Here is a 22,043-nt window from a genome sequence, read left to right as displayed (position 1 = left end):
ATAATTTGGACTTGCATGCAGATGTGTTGCTGATTGTTTTCAGCCTGAAATATGGTCCAATTGAAAGTGACAGAAAATACATTTGTTTGCACACAATTAGCATTCAACAATAACATCTCTCTGGTCACCTGTAATCAGGGAAACAGCTTTAACGAGTACAGAATTTTAGGGGTTTCTAGAAGCACTGAATAGTGAAACTTGTAGCTCTATTGATCAATAAACGTGTCTCATTACTGGCTATGTGTTTGCTGTAAATAAGAGGGTTAATTCCTCTGCACCTCCAACACATCCCCTCCAGCCCCTCACTTCTTTTTATACACACATCAAAGGCATACGTTGTGATGCCTATTGCAAACCAAATGCTTTCTGTGTAAGAGGTTCTTAGATAAAGCCTGTCAGTGCCAGACCACCTCCCTCTCCAATCCTGTCTCTTTCAGCACAGGGCACTTTATGTTGTACCAACACAGAGCATAGGACATAGAAAGGGACAGAGGCTGACACAGGACAATTAACCTCTCTGCTCTGTGCTAAAGATCTCATAGCTATGAATGGAGAGCAATATGCCCAATTTATGTGTTACGAAGGTCTGAGCAGACCATGCAGCGCTCTAATGAGCATCACGCACCTGCTTTACATGCACAGTGACAAACAAAGAAACAAACCTGACTAGATTATGAAAAAAAATGACGATAATGTTTTGTCTCCACAGATCCTATGGAGAATATCTTCACAAGTAGACTTAATACAGAAGAAAGATTCTCAAGCTCCTACTCAAAAGCATATAGGAAAAGACACCATTGGTTTAATGCTATAAAAAGCTACATGTTCCCTTTTTTCAAATGTCAGATTTGTGAAAACTGCATTTTTTTTAAGTTCTCCTGAACCTGATTGGGCATTTGAAGTAAGAAGACGCAAAGAGAAGGGTTTTCTTTTATTGCATCAAGACCAATTGACTTATTATCCCTATTTCTATATTTTTATGGAAAGTGAGAATAGTTAGCAAAAAAAAAAATACAAGTCTATTCTGCTGCAAATATGACCAATGCTTAGTCATCATCCCATCTACACATCACCCTATGATTTGATGTTATGTCTTTAAATTCAAAAATCTTAAATATCCCGCTCCAGTGATACTGCAAAGGAATACCTAGGGCTTGATTCACTAAAAGCTTTACACGTGCAAACTAGGGTGCTAAGTAGTTTGCATGGCAAAGCTTTTACTGATCGCGTGGTATTTTAGCGCGTGTAAAAGTTTGCGCGCGTAAAGTTTTGCGCGCACCCCTTCGCGTGCAAAATCAGCCACTGCTCGTGCAAAGTATGCTTATCACGCTACTTAGCATGTGAAGCTGCTCATTTAGTACGCGAATCGGTGCGCGCAAAACCTTTACGCGTGCAAACTCTTACGCGCATATTAGCGCGTGCAAAGCTAGTTTGCACGTGCTAAGTGGCTTTTCACTGGTGTGCTAGCACGCTTTAGTGAGTCAAGCCCCTAGTTTTAGGGCTGGTTTGAAAGCTGGAGCATTGCCATCTATGTCCCCAACTAATGTGGGGCTTATTATGTCCCTGCTGCTTAATGTGAGCTGCTGTAGTGGCCATTGACTGGCAGTAGGTCTCTTGGCTTCCTTCTCCAGCCATCAAAGTGCAGGACAGATTTTTAAATATAAACTAGGCCACTAACTAGTAAGCATGTGCCTACTGGATATAGTGCAAGCTGCAAGCTTAGTAGGATATGGGTTAATAGTTGGGTGTGCAGATAAATGATCAGAGCTGCGAACTACAGAGATTGAGGCGGTACAATTATGTCCTCTTTTACCAAGGACGCTGAACTGCCCTGTTGTTGCAGTTCAGCCACAACCAACATTCTTTTAGAATTAGGACGCAACAGTCTGGCAGCATTTGCAATACCACGCATGTCATCGCCTGACACATGGTGGTGTTACCCTGTGGCAGAAAAACTGCAACACATCGCAACATATTTATTGGGGACTGCCTCTACCAAGTGCTACCAATGACCCGGCTGGTGCACAGGAACAGCTGACAGGTGGTGGATTCACCATCTTCAGTCTCACTCATGTGCAAGTGTGTTCAAGGCACAAAAATGTGGTTTTAATGAAGCACGAAGTAAGGTTGAGACTAAAATAAGTGAGGTAGGAGGGTCATGATATGACAAAAAAATTAATAATAGCACAGAGGAAATATGTATTATAAACAGTGAGATGCAGATTAGACTGGAATATACAAATAACTGAGAAGACTGAGGTATAGCAGTTATAGACTGCATAGAGGACATAGATACACTGAGAATAGAATGAGTAAATAAGTGAAAACCGGCATTAGTTACGTACTGTTCCTGCCTGGCAGTATCCAGTAGTTCTTTCTCGCCAGCAGAGTGGGAGTTCCCAACCTAGTACAAACAGATTGCCTGACCCAGTCCACCTACTCCTCCTGTAGCCTTACAGCTTTGCAGTCTCTTCACGGTATGTATTGAAGCCTTTATACCCTTTCATACCATCCCACTGTGTTCATAAAAGCCATGTGAATCTCACATCACCCTGCCTTCAATAAGAAATCATTTCTGACTGCTCTTTTTAGCAAGAAAAAGTATATTGGCATGGTCAACTCCATACTGTCGGGAAAAGACTAGCTAGTCTCCCCACCCAGCTCATTCCCAGCTCATTTCTGACTACCTCCTGTAAGTGATGATGGGATGGGGGTGGAGTTTGCAAAACTCACAGACTTCAATCTAACCAAGTTTCATCTGATATTCCCAAACACTATTCCACCTCAGGTAAATATGGCAGCCTGTTGCAGAAGATAGATTTTGTTGGGAGTATTTTAAGTTTTCATTTTTCTTCTGCTTTTCATTTACTGTATATGTTTAACTAAAGAATGAAGATATTTGCTCATCCACAACCCAACATCAACATTATTTTCTGTGTGGAGTTTGTATTTTTCCCCGTGTTTGCATGGATTACTCCCAGGCAATCCAGTTTTGCCTAACATGCCAAGGACATACAGATAATTAATTGTCTTAATACATTTCCCCTGGATTGGCCGAATGCTGGGAATACACGGGTCGATTCTGGCGCTCGATTCTGCACCCGATCGTTTTGCCCGCTCGATTCTCTTATCTTCTGCTAATTTTTCTTATCTTTTTTCAATTCACTTCAATGAGAAATCGAGCGGCAAAACGATCAAACGGTAATCGGACATGTCGGAAATTATCTTTCTAGCCATCTTATCAGCTCAGAATCGAGCTGTGTATTCACAGCATAAAGGTACCTATAAATTTAGAGATTTTGGCGGCCAATCGACCAATAGACAGATCTCTCTCTGGTCAAATCTGATTGAAGAGAGATCTGTTGGGTGCCATAAATCGTAGGCCAATTCCTGATCGTTTTCAGCATGAAATCTTTTGGGAAACTTCCTTGTGACACTGCCTTGTCACCTCGCTGACTTCCCAAATGTAGATGTACCCCTTCTTCCTCCCGGTGCCCCTGCAATAATACTTTACTGGACAGGTAAAGTATTAATGCAGGGGGGGGGAGAGGTACATCTATATTCAGGGTAAAGAGCTCAGGGTGTTCCTTTGTGTTTGTTGTTCGTGATTATCACACGCCGTTACCGCCAAGATTTACTTTTTTTGCGTTGTGGCACAATTTTTCATGTGATATGTATGGCGTGATTGCAATAGCAATTTTCAGGAGATTAGGGTCAAAGCTTCATTCTATGATGAGAGGCGAGGCTTCATACCATGATGAGGGGCAAAGCTTCATACCATGATGAGGGGCGAGGCTTCATACCATGATGAGGGGCGAGGCTTCATACCATGATGAGGGGCAAGGATTCATACCATGATGAGGGGCGAGGCTTCATACCATGATGAGGGGCGAGGCTTCATACCATGATGAGGGGCGAGGATTCAAACCATGATGAGGGGCGAGGATTCATACCATGAGGGGCGAGGCTTCATACCATGAGGAGGGGCAAGGATTCATGCCATGATGAGGGGCGAGGCTTCATACCATGATGAGGGGCGAGGCTTCATACCATGATGAGGGGCGAGGCTTCATACCATGATGAGCTTCATACCATGATGAGGGGCGAGGCTTCATACCATGATGAGGGGCAAGGATTCATACCATGATGAGGGGCGAGGATCCATACCATGAGGAGGGGCAAGGATTCATACCATGATGAGGGGCGAGGCTTTATACCATGATGAGGGGCGAGGCTTCATACCATGAGGAGGAGAGAGGCTTCATACCATGATGAGGGGCGAGGCTTTATACCATGATGATGGGCAAAGCTTCAAACCATGATGAGGGGCGAGGCTTCATACCATGATGAGGGTCGAGGCTTCATACCATAAGGAGGGGAGAGGCTTCAAACCATGATGAGGGGCGAGGCTTCATACCATGATGAGTGTTACGATACCAATGCACTGGTAACATAAAACATCACATGCAGTGCATAGGAATTGCAGGTTAGTCATTAATGTGGAAATACACCAAGACTCAGGCCAGGAATAGGGAAAAATAACAAGGTTTATTGCAACATAAATTAAGCACATAGCATTAAACGTACATTAGCTTCATGCACGGAAACCAGGCAAAAATAAGAAGATATGCAACTGCAAAAAGGAAACCATACACAGGACTAGTAATAGTCAGGGATATATATGCACTAAGTGCTCCTTGCATATAGTGAATATGCAAGGCAGCCTTAAGCATATATCACTAGTGTGCACACTAAACCCTGGAACCTGGTTAATATATATACACACAAACTATATACAATATATACATAAACAAGGCGGCTAAAGCAGATATCGACAGGCAACGGATAGTCATACAAGCAGAGTCAAACCAGGAAATCATACAGAGATATAATCGCTTAGGCAAAAGATTAGTCGAGGAAAATAGCAAAAGGTCATACACGGCAGGTAACAAGACTGAATCAGGGAAGGCTAGAACTCGGGGATCAGGTCCAGGAAACAGGTTTGAAGAACTAGCACTGAACTGGTCTGCTGAAGCTGGTTAAATGGTGTGCTGGGAGGTCAGGTGACAATGTCCATGTGATCCCAGACCTGCCTTCATTAGCAGTCTGTAACAGAAATGTTTCTGGAAATAGAGACCTCTGCTGGTGGGCAGAGAGCAGTTCAGGCTGCACAATCCCTGAAGAGATTGGTGACATCTGCTGGTGAGACATAGGAAGTCCATCCATAGAGTTCATGATGTTACCAGCAGATGCAGATCGTGACATTACCCCCCCTCAAGGAGCGGCCTCTGGACGCTCCACATGAACTCACACCCACCTGGATCCCAGGAAACACTTGGCAAAAAGGCAGGTAGTAATTTGGTCAGAACACTGTGCAGTAATAGATAAGGAAGGAACTCAAATGTTACCGGGCTGAATACATTTAAGATCACCAAGCAAGAAAGCAAATTGGAGACCTTTCGGAAATGCAGGAAACCAGAAACCAACTGGAGAAGCAATAGGCAGAACACACGTAAGAATCCTGGATCCATAGTAGAGTAGCACAGTAAGCTGGATACCAACAGGAAGAACAAAACACCCTCAAGAAGAGTAGCAGATGGGAGGGCATCGGCAGGAGCAGCAGACGGGAGGGCATCGGCAGAAGCAGCAGACGGGAGGGCATCGGCAGCAACTGCGGACTTGGAGGCAACAGGAGCAGGAACTGCAGACTTGGAGGCAACAGGAGCAGGAACTGCAGACTTGGAGGCAACAGGGGCAGGAACTGCAGACTTGGAGGCAACAGGAGCAGGAACTGCAGACTTGGAGGCAACAGGAGCAGGAACTGCAGACTTGGAGGCAACAGGAGCAGGAACTGCAGACTTGGAGGCAACAGGAGCAGGAACTGCAGACTTGGAGGCAACAGGAGCAGGAACTGCAGACTTGGAGGCAACAGGAGCAGGAACTGCAGACTTGGAGGCAACAGGAGCAGGAACTGCAGACTTGGAGGCAACAGGAGCAGGAACTGCAGACTTGGAGGCAACAGGAGCAGGAACTGCAGACTTGGAGGCAACAGGAGCAGGAACTGCAGACTTGGAGGCAACAGGAGCAGGAACTGCAGACTTGGAGGCAACAGGAGCAGGAACTGCAGACTTGGAGGCAACAGGAGCAGGAACTGCAGACTTGGAGGCAACAGGAGCAGGAACTGCAGACTTGGAGGCAACAGGAGCAGGAACTGCAGACTTGGAGGCAACAGGAGCAGGAACTGCAGACTTGGAGGCAACAGGAGCAGGAACAGCAGACTCTAGGTCATCAGGAGCAGGAACAGCAGACTCTAGGTCATCAGGAGCAGGAACAGCAGACTCTAGGTCATCAGGAGCAGGAACAGCAGACTCTAGGTCATCAGGAGCAGGAACAGCAGACTGGACACTATCAGGATGGATAAACTGAAAGTCATTTACCAGTAGGGCAGGCAAAGCAGCAGACTGGATAATCTCAGGCAAAAGTTTGTAAGGCTGGGCACTAGTTAATGAATGCAGAGTCTCCGGAGGATCAGAAATTTTTGAGAATAAACCATCAGCCAGAATGTGTGTGCACTGTGCCTCAGCAGTAAACTGTGGGGACTGACTTTCAGCAGAGCATCGGGAGAACTGGGTCTCGGCAGGTGTAAATGAGTACAGGGCCTCAGTGGAAGCCTGTGAAAACAGAGCATCAACAGGGGTCTTTGGTGTCTGGATTTCAGTGGATGACTGTGGGAACTGCATAACAGTGGAAATCAGTGGAAACTCAGTGTCGGACACCTGTGCGAAATGAATGTTAGCGAGAGTCTGGGCTCTAGCAGAAGTCAGAGGGCAATGAACATCAGCAGGGATTTGAGAAAGCTGGACCTTTGGCTGAGCGACTGGCTGGACCACTGGCTGCATAGCTGGCAAGACCTTCGGCAGAGCAATCAGCTGAACCTTAGATCGGGCAGCTGACAGACCTAATGGCCGAGCATCCGGCTGGGCCTTCGGCTGAGCTGTAGTGTGCGGTTCTGCTGAAACGGCAGACTGAGACTCTGCTGGAACAACTGGCATGAGATCCACTGGTACGTCTGGAGAGTCCACCGCCGAACTGGCTGGCAGGGGTTCTGCCGAGCTGTCCGACTGGGCCACTGCCAAACTGATCAACATGGACACAGCCAAGCCGACCGACAGAGACACCGCAAAACCGTCTGACAGAGGGGTCAGCAAGCTGACAGGCAAGGGTGCTTCTGAGCCTACAGACAGGGACCTGGCTGAGGTGGCAGGCACAGGCATGGCAGAGGTGGCAGGCACAGGCATGGCAGAGGTGGCAGGCACAGGCATGGCAGAGGTGGCAGGCACAGGCATGGCAGAGGTGGCAGGCACAGGCATGGCAGAGGTGGCAGGCACAGGCATGGCAGAGGTGGCAGGCACAGGCATGGCAGAGGTGGCAGGCACAGGCATGGCAGAGGTGGCAGGCACAGGCATGGCAGGCACAGGCATGGCAGAGGTGGCAGGCACAGGCATGGCAGAGGTGATGGATGCAGCTGGAACGGCAGGCTGGAATACAGATGGCACCTGTTTCTGCAAAGAAACGGTTTGTGAGTCTGCAGAAGCTGTCAACATAGCTGTTGTAGTCCTTGCGGAGGTAACTGGAAGGATGGAAGATGTAGGAAAATATTTGCGTCTTGCCTTTGTCTTCTGAACTAGTCTGGAGGCAGGCGTACATTTGTAAGAGTCTATGTATGTGGTTGCTGGATGCTGGAATGACCAGGGTGTGGATCTAATAGCTGTCTGCAAAGGAACAGGTTTCTTTTGAATCACAGGTGAAGACAAATTAAAGTCTCTGGAGCGGGTTTTAGCTGCTGTAGGTGGTGAGTTCTGGTCAGAGGTAGGTACGGAGTTAATAGAGGAAGGATAAACATGGGAATAGGAAGACAGAATCTTTTGCCAAGCGATTATTAAAGCAGAGGCAGGTTCATGCTTACAAAGTTTATGATCAACCATAGATTGAACTGCACGCATGCATGCCAACACATACAGATCCCCCTTTTCTAAGTAAAATTCAAGAAAATGATCCCTGTCTTTCTTAAGATAAGCAAACATATGATCAATTTGTTCAGGCTGAAATACTGGATCAAAGTTAATAAACTTGGTACTGGAACTGACAAGGTTACCATTGGTTACTGAGTGCTGCATAAACTGACTGTTAGAAACATCGGCAAAAGGAAAATTGGCATGCAAAATCTTTTCCCATGCATCAATCAATGGGGCCACAAAGTCACGTGTACAAACATTCATATTTATCAGAGCTGTTGCAGAATTAATGCAGGCAGACAAAAACTTTGCATCTTTTGTTGCATAGTAATCAGAAAATGATTCCCAGTCATACCTTAATTCATCATTTAAAGCCTCAATTTCCCACTTTCCGAATGGGGGATCCCAATCACTCTTGGTGGGGGTAGATAAATTACTCTGAGTAGCAGGAACTGAATTTGTTTGAGTTGGTTTGGTCTGGTTTGTTATTGTGGAGAATTTGTTGTGAAAAACTGGTAAGGTTCTGGTTTGAGTCCAGGTGGTAGAGGGATCTCTTACTGTAACAAGGGTTTGCAGAATCTGCAATAAAGATTGCACCTCAGTTTCTGCTATATTGCCCTGTTGCATAAAAGATTTAACATGCATAATTATTTGCATTAACTCTTCATGGGAATATGCTGACAATTTCTTATAACAGTCATATTTGTCTCTCTCTGCAAGCAGGGAATAATACTTATTATGCTGGATGGTCCAGTCAACTTCCATAGCTGAAGCAAATGCAAATTCAGTATTAATGGAAGCAGCAGGATTATGATTGAATTTAATTGGCTTAGTCTGCTTAATTACTGGCGGGGATCTGGCTTGATTCCAAGAGGTAGCTGGATCTTTAATGGGGTCTGATAAGTTAACTTTTACAGGTACTGGCGGCTGAGAGCAGGAGGAAAAATTAACTGAACTTGGTTGGGCTTCAGAACAACATTCCTGTAATACAGACAAGAAATCCTCTAACTCATAAGGAAAGATTTTTTCTCTGATGTAGGATTGAACCTGTAAAATTAACTGTTTTAAATCATCATAGGAGTCATCAGCAAACATATGATAACAGAGTTTCCTTTTATTTCTCGCTAAAGCAGCGAATTCAAGAAGTTGCTTAGTATTCATTTCAATCATGATTGCAACAATGGAGTTTTGGTATTTCCCAGTGACAGTGTATGGCTAGTTCTTCTGTTACGATACCAATGCACTGGTAACATAAAACATCACATGCAGTGCATAGGAATTGCAGGTTAGTCACTAATGTGGAAATACACCAAGACTCAGGCCAGGAATAGGGAAAAATAACAAGGTTTATTGCAACATAAATTAAGCACATAGCATTAAACGTACATTAGCTTCATGCACGGAAACCAGGCAAAAATAAGAAGATATGCAACTGCAAAAAGGAAACCATACACAGGACTAGTAATAGTCAGGGATATATATGCACTAAGTGCTCCTTGCATATAGTGAATATGCAAGGCAGCCTTAAGCATATATCACTAGTGTGCACACTAAACCCTGGAACCTGGTTAATATATATACACACAAACTATATACAATATATACATAAACAAGGCGGCTAAAGCAGATATCGACAGGCAACGGATAGTCATACAAGCAGAGTCAAACCAGGAAATCATACAGAGATATAATCGCTTAGGCAAAAGATTAGTCGAGGAAAATAGCAAAAGGTCATACACGGCAGGTAACAAGACTGAATCAGGGAAGGCTAGAACTCGGGGATCAGGTCCAGGAAACAGGTTTGAAGAACTAGCACTGAACTGGTCTGCTGAAGCTGGTTAAATGGTGTGCTGGGAGGTCAGGTGACAATGTCCATGTGATCCCAGACCTGCCTTCATTAGCAGTCTGTAACAGAAATGTTTCTGGAAATAGAGACCTCTGCTGGTGGGCAGAGAGCAGTTCAGGCTGCACAATCCCTGAAGAGATTGGTGACATCTGCTGGTGAGACATAGGAAGTCCATCCATAGAGTTCATGATGTTACCAGCAGATGCAGATCGTGACAATGAGGGTCGAGGCTTCATACCATGATGAGAGGCGAGGCTTCATACCATGATGAGGGGCGAGGCTTCATACCATGATGAGGGGCGAGGCTTCATACCATGATGAGGGGCGAGGCTTCATACCATGATGAGCTTCATACCATGATGAGGGGCGAGGCTTCATACCATGATGAGGGGCAAGGATCCATACCATGAGGAGGGGCAAGGATTCATACCATGATGAGGGGCGAGGCTTTATACCATGATGAGGGGCGAGGCTTCATACCATGAGGAGGAGAGAGGCTTCATACCATGATGAGGGGCGAGGCTTTATACCATGATGATGGGCAAAGCTTCAAACCATGATGAGGGGCGAGGCTTCATACCATGATGAGGGTCGAGGCTTCATACCATAAGGAGGGGAGAGGCTTCAAACCATGATGAGGGGCGAGGCTTCATACCATGATGAGGGTCGAGGCTTCATACCATGATGAGAGGCGAGGCTTCATACCATGATGAGGGGCGAGGCTTCATACCATGATGAGGGGCGAGGCTTTATACCATGATGAGGGGTGAGGCTTCATACCATGATGAGGGGCGAGGCTTCATACCATGATGAGGGGCGAGGCTTCATACCATGATGAGGGGCGAGGCTTCATACCATGATGAGGGGTGAGGCTTCATACCATGATGAGGGGTGAGGCTTCATACCATGATGAGGGGTGAGGCTTCATACCATGATGAGGGGCGAGGCTTCATACCATGATGAGGGGCAAAGCTTCATACCATTATGAGGGGCGAGGCTTCATACCATGTAGGTGAATCACAAGAAAATCGCATAGTACTGCACATGCCATGTGATATTTGTGCACTCCCATAGACTACAACCTAAATGCAATTGCAGGAAAACTGAAGCAAGTAGTGTGATTGCATTTACAGAAAAATCGCATCGCACCTAATTGCCGCCATGGTTTATCGTCCTTGCGATTCCGTGATAACCGGGGTACACCTGCGATTTCCTGATCGGAAAGCAGTCAATGGAAAAGGGCTCTAAGTCACATGACCATACACTCTCTGCAGAAGATGTCAATGCTATATAAATGCATAATAATAATCATAATAATTATTATTAAGTTAAATAATATAAATCTAAATGATATTCTTACTATGGCTGTACAGGATCATAATCTTGGGTTGGAAAAGCAGGCAATATGCAGCTCCAGGCACAGAGTCTAGTAAATGAATGTCATTTAATGCTGGTATAGCATTGCTTTTTGCCCATGGGATGTACTGACACATGGGAAGTGCACTCTACCTCCTGGCAACTAGTCCTGGGGCAGAAAGACTTGGAGGATTTATAATTTAATGATGTTTCTACTTTAAAGATACTCTCAATGGCTTAGGCATTCTTCGCAGCCTCGTTTGTGTTAATTATTGTGGGATTGCTCCTTGTTCAGTGAGTTAAGCTTATTCATCTGTGTATGGCCAAGGCTAACTTTGAAAAGCAGGATTTCTGTATAGGTTTGAACATCACCATTGTATCTTGTACAAAAACAAGACACACAAGGGAGTTAATAAAAGCGAATGCAGACCGACAGTGATAAGTGGATCTAAACTTAACAAACATTCCCGTATGCAGTGCCAGTGGCTTAAGGCAAGTTACATTGGATAAGCTGTTTTTTTAAAGAATTACTTCATTTAAAGGTTTAATCCATTTAGAACTAGAATTTTAGTTATTGGTGGATGCTGGTGTTGTTGAATCAATAACTAGTTTATTTATAAATCCAAATAGGTGGGAGGAAGTGCCCCAAACAATTGCAACAGCTGGGAAGCAATGTGGTCAATGAGATGCAAATAATTTTGAGTTGATGCAGAATGATGCAAATGTTGTATGCAATTTTCGGCAGCTTTAAAATGGACCAATCAAATTTTACCTCAGCAGGATCTGGTTGGTTCATTTTTAAGCTTCATAAATTTGCATACAAAACATGCATAATGCTGCATCAACTCAAAATCATTTGCATCTCATTGACCATCTCTAGTGTGAAATAAACAATCTTACCTTGGTAGAGGAAGGAGAGTAAAAAATAGCTAATATATTGGACACTTAAAGGATGACGCGTTTCGGGATCCTTACTTGCTTCTTCAGGTCAAATACAGTGGCTGTAACCTGACACCTCAGGCTTGAAGCACCTTCCAAGTTACATTTGGCTTGGGTTGCAGCATTGATGCCACAGCTGTGATTGGTCCATTTTCAAGCATCATAAATTTGCTTTGAAATGAATCCGCATCAACTCTAAATAATTTGCATCTTATTTGCATCTCATTGCCAGTAGCCACCTTAAATCAATGTATAAACCAGGAATATGGAATTTTCTAGCCCCAGATGACTATCACATGACATTATCATGTTATCTGAAAAATGTGTTGCTTGCATAATTAAAGGCACCACTGTATTTTGCAAGTGGTCATTACAATACTGGCAGACTCGCAGCATTTTGCAGACTACAAAGAACGCCACTCTTGCCCCTTATGCCCCGTTTGCATGTTGGGCAGCTCTGCCTTCCAGCCATGAGTGCCTTCTGGCTGAAATTTCAGACAGCCGAATGATAGCATTTGTATCACCATCATCAAACAATGACATGTGGTGATGTTACTCGGCCGCAAAAAAAGTGACACATCTGAGCACACCAATGGTCATGCCCAGATGTAACTCCATAGGGAGACCGCCATTCAGATGACTATGCTGAGTGCTAGCAAGCACCCAACCTCTGCATGGGTGCAGCTGACAGGTGGGGATAGGGGAATTCTCTGCCTTCAGCCTCCATGATAAAAGGGGTCTTACAGTTTACTTTCATTGCCATATATTCAGCATTTTTTTTGAGCTAGCGGTATGTTGTTGGGTTTAACCTCTTGACGACCAGCTAACGCCGATTGGCGTAAACTGGTCGTCTGCGGGTTACCATGGAAACGGCCGCTCGATCGAGCGGCCTTTCCATGTCAGTTCACGGAGGGTGTCTCCGTGAACAGCCGGAGAGCCGCCGATAGCGGCTCGCCGGCAAAATGTAAACAGGCGGGGAAGAAATCCCCGCTGTTTACATCATACGGCGCTGCTGCGCAGCAGCGCCGTAGGGCAGATCGGCGATCCCCGGCCTCTGATTGGCCGGGGATCGCGGCATATGATAGGCTGAAGCCTATCCCACAATGCGCAGGACGGATATCCGTCCTGCGCAGCCCAGCAAGGGAGAGGGAGGTAAGGGGAGGGAGGGAGCGCACAAAATGCTGCGGAGGGGGGCTTTGAGGAGCCCCCCCCGCTACCCACTAATGGCCGGCGGCGATCAGACCCCCCCAGCAGGACATCCCCCTAGTGGGGAAAAAAGGGGGGTAGTCTGATCGCCCTGCTGCACTGCTGATCGGTGCTGCGGGCTGTAGAGCCCACGCAGCACCGATCAGTGAAAATTCCCCTGGTCGGCAAGTGGTTAAGGAGAAGTTCCTAGAGGAAACCATGCAAACTTATTGTGAATATTGGAAGTTCTAACAGCTAGCGTCCCAGGTGAGACTGCAAAACAGAACCAGCACTACAGTCCTGGCCAAAAGTTTGAAGACTGTCAAAAATATTGGAAATTAGAAAAGTTGGTGCTTAAGTTTTTATAATAGCAATTTGCATATACTCCAGAATGTTATGAAGAGTGTTCAGATGAATTATATAGTCCTTCTTTGCCATGAAAATTAACTGACTCCCAAAAAAAACTTTCCACTGCATTTCATTGCTGTCATTAAAGGACCTGCTGAGATCATTTCAGTAATCGTCACTCAGTTAAAAATGTTGATGAGCACAAGGCTGGAGATCATTATGTCAGGTAGATTGGGTTAGAATGGCAGACTTGACATGTTAAAAGGAGGGTGATGCTTGAAATCATTGATCTTCCATTGTTAACCATGGCGACCAGCAAAGAAACGCATGCAGCCATCATTGCATTGCATAAAAATGGCTTCACAGGCAAGGATATTGTGGCTACTAAGATTGCACCTACATCAACAGATTATAGGATCATCAAGAACTTCAAGGAAATAGGTTCAATTCTTGTTAAGAAGGCTTCAGGGCATCCAAGAAAGACCAGCAAGCGCCAGAATCGTCTCCTAAAGAGGATTCAGCTGCAGGATCGGAGTGCAACCAGTGCAGAGGTTGCTCAGGAAAGGCAGCAGGCAGGTGTGAGCTCATAGGAACAGTTTTTTTCCTCAAGCGGTAGCCATAATTAATGCTGAACCACGTTAGAGCTGCTAGGACTGAAAGTAATCAGCACAGAACTAAACATGAACAATTCTCACATTGCTTACTGCCACTATACTTATAACAAATTCCTTGTAGGTGCAAACTTACTTGGCGAAAATAAATTGATTCTGATTCTGATCTGCATGCACAGTGAGGTGAAGACTTTTTGGAAGATTACCTGGTGTCAACAAGGGCAGCAAAGAAGCCACTTCTCTCCCCCAAAACATCAGGGACAGATTGATCTTCTGCAGAAAGTATGGCGAATGGACTGCTGAGGACTGGGGCAAAGTCGTATTCTCAGATGAAGCCCCTTTCCGATTGATGGGGCATCTGGAAAAAGGCTTGTCAGGAGAAGAAAAGGTGAGGGCTACCATCAGTCCTGTGTCATGCCAACAGTAAAGCATCCTGAGACCATTCATGTGTGGGGTTGCTTCTCATCCAAGGGAATGGGCTCACTCACAATTTTGCCAAAAAACACAGCCATAAATAAAGCATGGCACCAAAACACCCTCCAACAGCAACTTCTTCCAACAACAGTTTGGTGAAGAACAATGCATTTTCCTACACGATGGAGCACCGTGTCATAAGGCAAACGTGATAACTAAGTGTTATCGTAAGAGAACAGAGGCGCCAGCAGGATAAAAGGTAATAAAAATTTTAAAATTTGCTGGGAGGCAGTGGTGGACTTACCTCCGGAAAGCAGACTCAAAATACTGTCTGAATTAAACAAATACATTTATTATTGGTACCCCAAAAGATACAACGCGTTTCGCAGGCACAGCCCGCTTCATCAGACAATAAGATAGGGGACAAACTGTGGACAAAGACAAAAGACGTTGCTGTAGCGAGCCACATAAAATTAACTAAGTATGTAGTATCATGCAAATTGTATGCAACATTTTCACAATATAAACACTGGCTATAAGGTTGCACAATTAAAACAAGGTTGACAGACCCTAGCGTCATAAAATCCACAAAAAAGTCAGTGCATCTTGTAGCCTAAGGAATAATTCAATTTAGTGTAAAAGGCAAGAAAGTGCAGAGTGCTAACTATGTAGTGCAAAATATTGCTATTAATACGGTGCCGTAGTGTAGCAGCACAAAATGCGTGACCGCAGATACAATTAATTGTAAAGTGCAGCAGTATAGGGCAAGTATAAATAAAAATGCATTGCATAAAAGTATGTAGTATCATGCAAATTGTATGCAACATTTTCACAATATAAACACTGGATACAAGGTTGCACATTTAGAACAAGGACTACAGACCCTATGTAATGATCGGTGTAACACAGAGAGGATCTGATTACCGGTGATCTGCAGTATCACCGAGAATACAGATATATACCCGATTATTGATGATCTGCAGTATCACCGATAATCAGATATATCTCTAACCTCTGGACACCTGAGTAATGAGTGTTTGGTGTAACAGGAATACTTTGAGTAATGCACCTGAGGAGCAGGTGCCCAACAGTAAGGAGTACTGTACAGAAACACGTTTCTTCCGCAAGCTTGAGCCTCTCCCGAGGGAGGGGTCAGACTAAGAGGAGGAAGGACAGTGTGTGAGTGACACCAAGGAAGGATGTTACTCGCAGGTCTGTGAGCTATCTCTAAACTGAGGAGATAGCTCTCGAGGTCGGACAAGCGGGGTCGGCAGCAGACAGACTGATCAGGGACAGAGACAGGAGACAGATGCGGAATCCTAAGACAAGCAGAGTTCAGTAACAGAGAATCAGATATATCGAAGTACCTAATCAGAGATCAGAAGAGTAGTCAGGAAAGCAGAAGGTCATAACAAATAATCAACAATGCCTAGTCTTGGGTGTGAACTTCGTGATCATCAACACCCTGGAACTAGTCTGATATATAACAGAGTGATAATACAGTTCCCTAGTCTTGGGTGTGAGTTCCTTGATCATCAACACCCTGGAACTAGTCTGAAGTATAACAGAATGATAATACAGTTCCCTAATCTTGGGTGTGAGTTCCTTGATCATCAACACCCCGGAACTAGTCTGAAGTATAACACAGAAAATATCACAGATACTGACAAGGTCTGAGTGCTACCACGTAGTGATCGCAACGCCAGACACCAGAGAAATGACCAGCACCCAGTATATATACACCAGCGCTCTCCAGCGCCTCCCCTAAGTGCTGAACAAATGAAACCTGATAGAATTGTCAGCTGATCAGCTGACACCCTTCTGACTGTTATAAAGGCTCTGCCTCTCAGCGCGCGCACGCGTCATTCTGAACCTGTGTGGACTATCAGTCCCAGCCACACCAGACATGTGTTGTAATGTATCTGTTGGTTTGAACGCGGAGCCGGCCGCACCGATGTCAGAGCATGCGGCGTTTCCTCCGCGTTCGGCCATACTGCTGGTGGCAAGCTCATGCGTGCAAACCTCCGCGTCGGACGTGGAATCCGCCGCCATGTTCACTGGGCATGCAGCGATTTCTCCGCGCTCCGTCAGGCTTGTGGATGCAGGCCCATGCGCGCAAACTGTCATGTTGAACGCGGAATCAGCCGCCTTATTCTGAATACTTGAAGCGGCTTTTCCGCGTTTTCTCACACCCTAGCCTCATAAAATCCACAAAAAAGTCATTGCATCTTGTTGCCTAAGGACAAACTTAATTTTGTATAGGAGGCAAGAAAGTGCAGAGTGCTAACTATGTAGTGCAAAATATTGCTAATAATAAGGTGCAGTAGTGTAGCAGCACAAAATGAGTGACCGCAGAAAAATAATCGTAAAGTGCAGCAGTATAGGGCAGATATAAGTAAAAATGCATTGCATAAAAGTATGTAGTATCATGCAAATTGTATGCAACATCTTCACAATATAAACACTGGATATGAGGTTGCACAATTGAGACAAGGTTGGCAGACCTTAGCGGTATAAAATCCACAAAAAGGTCAGTGAATCCTGTAGAAAAATTCAATTTTATGCAGGAGGCAAGAAAGTGCAGAGTGCTATGTACTGCAAAATATTGCTAATAAAGTGCTGAAGTGTGGCAGCACAAACTGAGTGACCGCAGAAAAAATAATCGTAGTGTGCAGCAGTATACGGCAAATCAGGGACAGATTGATCTTCTGCAGAAAGTATGGCGAATGGACTGCTGAGGACTGGGGCAGTATTCTCTGCCATATTCTCCGATATTCTCCGATGAAGCCGCTTTCCGATTGTTTGGGGCATCTGGAAAAAGGCTTGTCAGGAGAAGAAAAGGTGAGGGCTATCATCAGTCCTGTGTCATGCCAACAGTAAAGCATCCTGAGACCATTCATGTGTGGGGTTGCTTCTCATCCAAGGGAATGGGCTCACTCACAATTTTGCCAAAAAACACAGCCATGAATAAAGCATGGCACCAAAACACCCTCCAACAGCAACTTCTTCCAACAATCCAACAACAGTTTGGTGAAGAACAATGCATTTCCCTACACGGTGGAGCACCGTGTCATAAGGCAAACGTGATAACTAAGTGGCTCGGGGACCAAAACGTTGAAATTTTGGGTCCATGGCCTGGAAACTCCCCCTAATCTTAATGGGTTGCTATCAGTCAGGATTTGGTCCAGAAGTTGATTGAGAGCATGCCCAGTCGAATTGTAGAGGTCCTGAAAAAGAAGGGCCAACACTGCAAATACTGACTCTCTGCATAAATCTCATGTAATTGTCAATAAAAGCCTTTTATAATTATATTTCAGTACATCACATAAACAACTGAAACAAAGATCTAAAAGCAGTTTAGCAGCAAACTTTGTGAAAACTAATATTTTTGACAGTCTCAAAACTTTTGGCCAGGATTGTATATACATGAAGTGCAATTCATATAATCATAATTGCTGCCAGGACACATTGATATGACCAATGCTTATGGCAAACTGACAATGACCCTAAATCTGTATCAAAGGCAAATCAGACAGTGGCAACTGCTTCTCCATATACTATGTTATATACACCGATTATGATGCTTTAATACTCTCATACTAAATATAAACCTGCCTTCTTAAACAGAAGGTATTTGCAACTATTGAGCTTTACATGAGCAAAAAGGATGCATCAGTGCTGCTCAGTGAGAGAATATGCAAATTATTCCTTTATGTCCCTGAAAAGCCAAGCAAACATTCATAGCTGCTAGTGTACAGTGTGCCTATAGCATATTAAGAATACTGTAGGAATAATCTAACTAATAGATAAGAAATGGACAAGATTAGTAACAGTTATGTTTGTGATTTGGCCACTATCTTTTATTAGTCCATTAACTTCACCTGTCCTCATTTAACAGTAGCCAATGTTAAAGTGCAAACAGAAAGGAATTATCCAAGTTCTGTGTAATTGGAATTGTACATGAAGTGAAGATAGTCAGATACGGAGCTGATAATTAGTTAATTGCAATCCATTCTGATTAAGTGCGGAGGTAAAACTTCCAGTCCCTCCATTTGAACAGAGAGAAAGGTTGTAGGGGGTAAGCATTACATTTTTAACTAGACGGATAGGAAGGAACCTTTAAATAAAGAGGTCTAATTATGGTGCTAATAATAGCCATTAATTACAGGGCTTTCCAAGTTAATTTAATTATTTTTCTACGCTGGAAGAATTTCAGCTCTTGATACACACACCAATATTGCAGCCTGCAAATTATCTAGAGGATCAAGTTATAGTATCTGGGACATTTGCCGCTGGACCTTGATTGATAATAGATTTATTTTTTAGATTTTTTTCATGCAGTTAGTTTTAAAATTCTTTACTTTTTTATCAGTACATTATCTGTTGATGTATGTATTTTACTTATACAACATTTGATTTATTTCATAGAGACTTATTTTGGCTTGTGATGTCTCCCAGGTGAATCCCATCCAGCGATCGCAATTAATGTGCATTTGCTGGCACAGTGCTGCTAGTGGTGGAGCAATGTTCTGCTCCATAACTAGTTGAATTTTGCTGTCATCCAGTCACTAGTGGTTAGTAATGGTCAAAGTGTGGTGTAATGCAATGCAAGGGAATTCCAGGAGAATGTTTACTTTTGCTTCATTGACTATTCAAAGGTTTTTTACTGTGTACATCATGATATACTGTGTTCACAATTGGTAAAGCAGTACGAAATGGTTTCATATTGTCTTCTTATTTATTAAACTTGTATGCCGAATATGTAATGTGAAATTCACTGCTGGAATTAAAATAGAGAACAGTAATATTAACAATCTGAGATGCCGATGACACTAATCTGATGGCTTAAACTGAAGAAGAATTAAAGAGCCTAGTCATGAATGTCAAACAAGAAAATGCTAAAGCTGGTCTACTGTTTTTTTGAAAGAATAAAACTGGTCTACTGTTTAACATCAAGAAAACTAAAGACATGTCATCTGCTTCAATGAATCATACGTGATGCCTAATACACACGGTACGATTTTCCGTGCGATAGAGGGATCCCATTGATAAAATCTGTCGTGTCCGATATTGCTCCTGATTATTTCCGCGCTAGATTTCTCATAGCAGTGAATGGAAAAAGATAAGAAAAATGAATGAAGATAAGAGAATCGAGCGCAGAATCGAGTGCAGAATCATGCGGAAAAAAGGATCAAGTCGGAAATTGGCACGGAAAATCTTACCGTGTGTGCTCAGCATAAGACGTAGGAAGAGTAAAAGTTGTAACAGATTTAATCTTACTCGGATCAAACATTTCTGCAGATAATGACTGCAGCCATTCGATTAAGAGACGCTTGTTATTTGGAAAGAAAGCTATGGCAAACTTGGACAAGGTACTAAAGGATAGAGATGTCTCTTTGCCAACAAAGATCAGGATAGTTACAGCTATGATCTTCCTAGTAATAACATATGGATATGAAAGTTGGACTATGATAAGGTTGTGCATAGAAAAATATATGCTTTTGAACTGTGGGTGTGGAGAAAGCTACTGAGAGTTCCATGGACATCTAACCAGTCAATACTTAATTAAAGCGGAATATAACTCAGAATTTCTTCTTTGCTCTAAAAGATTATTTACAGCATATAATATACTAACACAATGTTTTTTTTTTAGTAAAACAGCATTCAAGGGGTTACATCACAGGGCTGACTCTTTTGTGTACACATTCTTTACTTGATACATTTATGTAAACATTCTCTAACTGTGCAGGACTTCAGCTGATGAGTGCTGACATGAAAAACAGATCAGAAATAACTGCTGGCAGCTCTTAAAACAGAATGACAACAGTTATAAATAAAATGCACCAGCAGCTTTCAAAGTAAAGTAACTGAACTTTCGGAAAGTTATGATATCTAAATGAATATTAATACTTGTGCACAAAAGCAAATATGATAATTGTATGGGATATAAAAGTAGGAAAACACATTTTTGTTGAAAATTTTGTCAGAGTTTTAAACCGATTTAAATAAGGCCAGGGTGTTCACAAGAAGGGTTAATATTATTATTAAAACTCAAATACTTTGGAAGACTGGTATTCTTTGGAAAAATCCTTGATGCTCGGAAAAATTGAGGATGAATGAAGAAGAGGACGAAAGGGGCTAAAATAGATAGGCAGCGTATGTGAAGCTATGAACATACCTATGCAACAGCTGAAAGAAGCAGTGATTAACAGAGACATCTGGTGTGCAGAAGTACATATGGTCATGAAGATTCGAGTTGACTGAACAAATGAGGAAGAGGGGGACATATCCTTAAGCCTGGTACACACATACATACTGATTGGCTAATTTAACCACTTCCATGTAGTATGAGGGCCAGCAGACTTTGAATACTATGATTAGATTAGATTAGATTGTGTAAGCAAACTCTCATACTGCATGGAAGTGGTAAAACTAGCCAGTCATTGGTTAATCAATTTTGTATGTGCGTAATAAGCTAGGTTCACAGTAGGTGTTTCATTCCCTGTAAAAGTCAGAATGCATTGCAATGGAATGGGAAAGTATCTGCGCATTATTATATCATATACAGTGAAGCATACAGTCAATAAGAAAGTGTTTCACTGTAACTGTCAACACACATGTTTTGTTGTAATGCACTGTATGCAGTGCGTTGGGATGCTGCACACTGTTAAACCGCTCTGGCTGCGCTGTGAATGTTCCATAGGTGGTGCATTGCAGTGTGATATTCCGCGTTACAATGCGGCCGTTACATTGCCCTGCAATGTGCGTGGGAAATCGCCCATGGGACACCCTCCTCCAAAACAGCTCACAATCTAATGCCAATTCAATCAAAAGTCTCTACCATTATCATCTGTTTTATAATTTTACTGTTCAGAGTTCTATAAAGTAGAAAACTGTGTTTTCCACCATTAACAAATTTGTTTTGAAAGTGCTGTAGAAAAGACACCGTGCTACTGTTAGTCTTCTGACATGTGCAAATGGGGGGCAGGAATTTATTAACTAGATCTCCTACTGTGTTACATCTAATTAGTCCTAATTTTTCCACCCTTCTCTTCTCCTCTGCAACAATTATATTGTCTAACCCCTACATGAAAAGCTGACCCTCCACTATTTGCTTTTAAATTTACTTGATTACAAATCAGCTGATTATTTTCAAAATTACAATTATAAAAACTTCATTAGAGATACTGGCTAATCGGTAAGACAGCAGTCCACCCTCCTCGGCTACATGACTAATGGTAATGAAGAAGAGCAGCCTCACAATTAGCTGTTTATGGGCAGGAAACCTCTGAAGGGCTGGTTTCAAAAAAATATGTTTGCATGGAAAAA

General features: G+C 43.4%; 1 protein-coding gene across 5 annotated transcripts in view; it reads left to right on the top strand.

Annotated features, from left to right (window-relative positions):
- RBM19 (RNA binding motif protein 19) overlaps nucleotides 1-22,043 on the top strand; it is a 253,651-nt gene that overhangs the window by 223,288 nt on the left and 8,320 nt on the right. The window contains exon 28 of one of the 5 annotated variants that reach the window (XR_011021994.1): nucleotides 710-1,126. The exons of 1 other annotated variant lie outside the window; for it this stretch is intronic. The gene's annotated coding sequence lies outside the window, so the exon portion shown is untranslated. Of the gene's footprint in view, nucleotides 1-709; nucleotides 1,127-22,043 lie in introns of those variants that run through there. 3 more of the 5 variants (XR_011021996.1, XR_011021997.1, XM_068239742.1) reach the window with 3 other exon arrangements.

The sequence above is a fragment of the Hyperolius riggenbachi genome, chromosome 1 (assembly GCF_040937935.1).
Source record: "Hyperolius riggenbachi isolate aHypRig1 chromosome 1, aHypRig1.pri, whole genome shotgun sequence".
NCBI classification, from domain to species: Eukaryota; Metazoa; Chordata; class Amphibia; order Anura; family Hyperoliidae; genus Hyperolius; species Hyperolius riggenbachi.
This window is presented reverse-complemented; position numbering and strand designations above follow the sequence as displayed.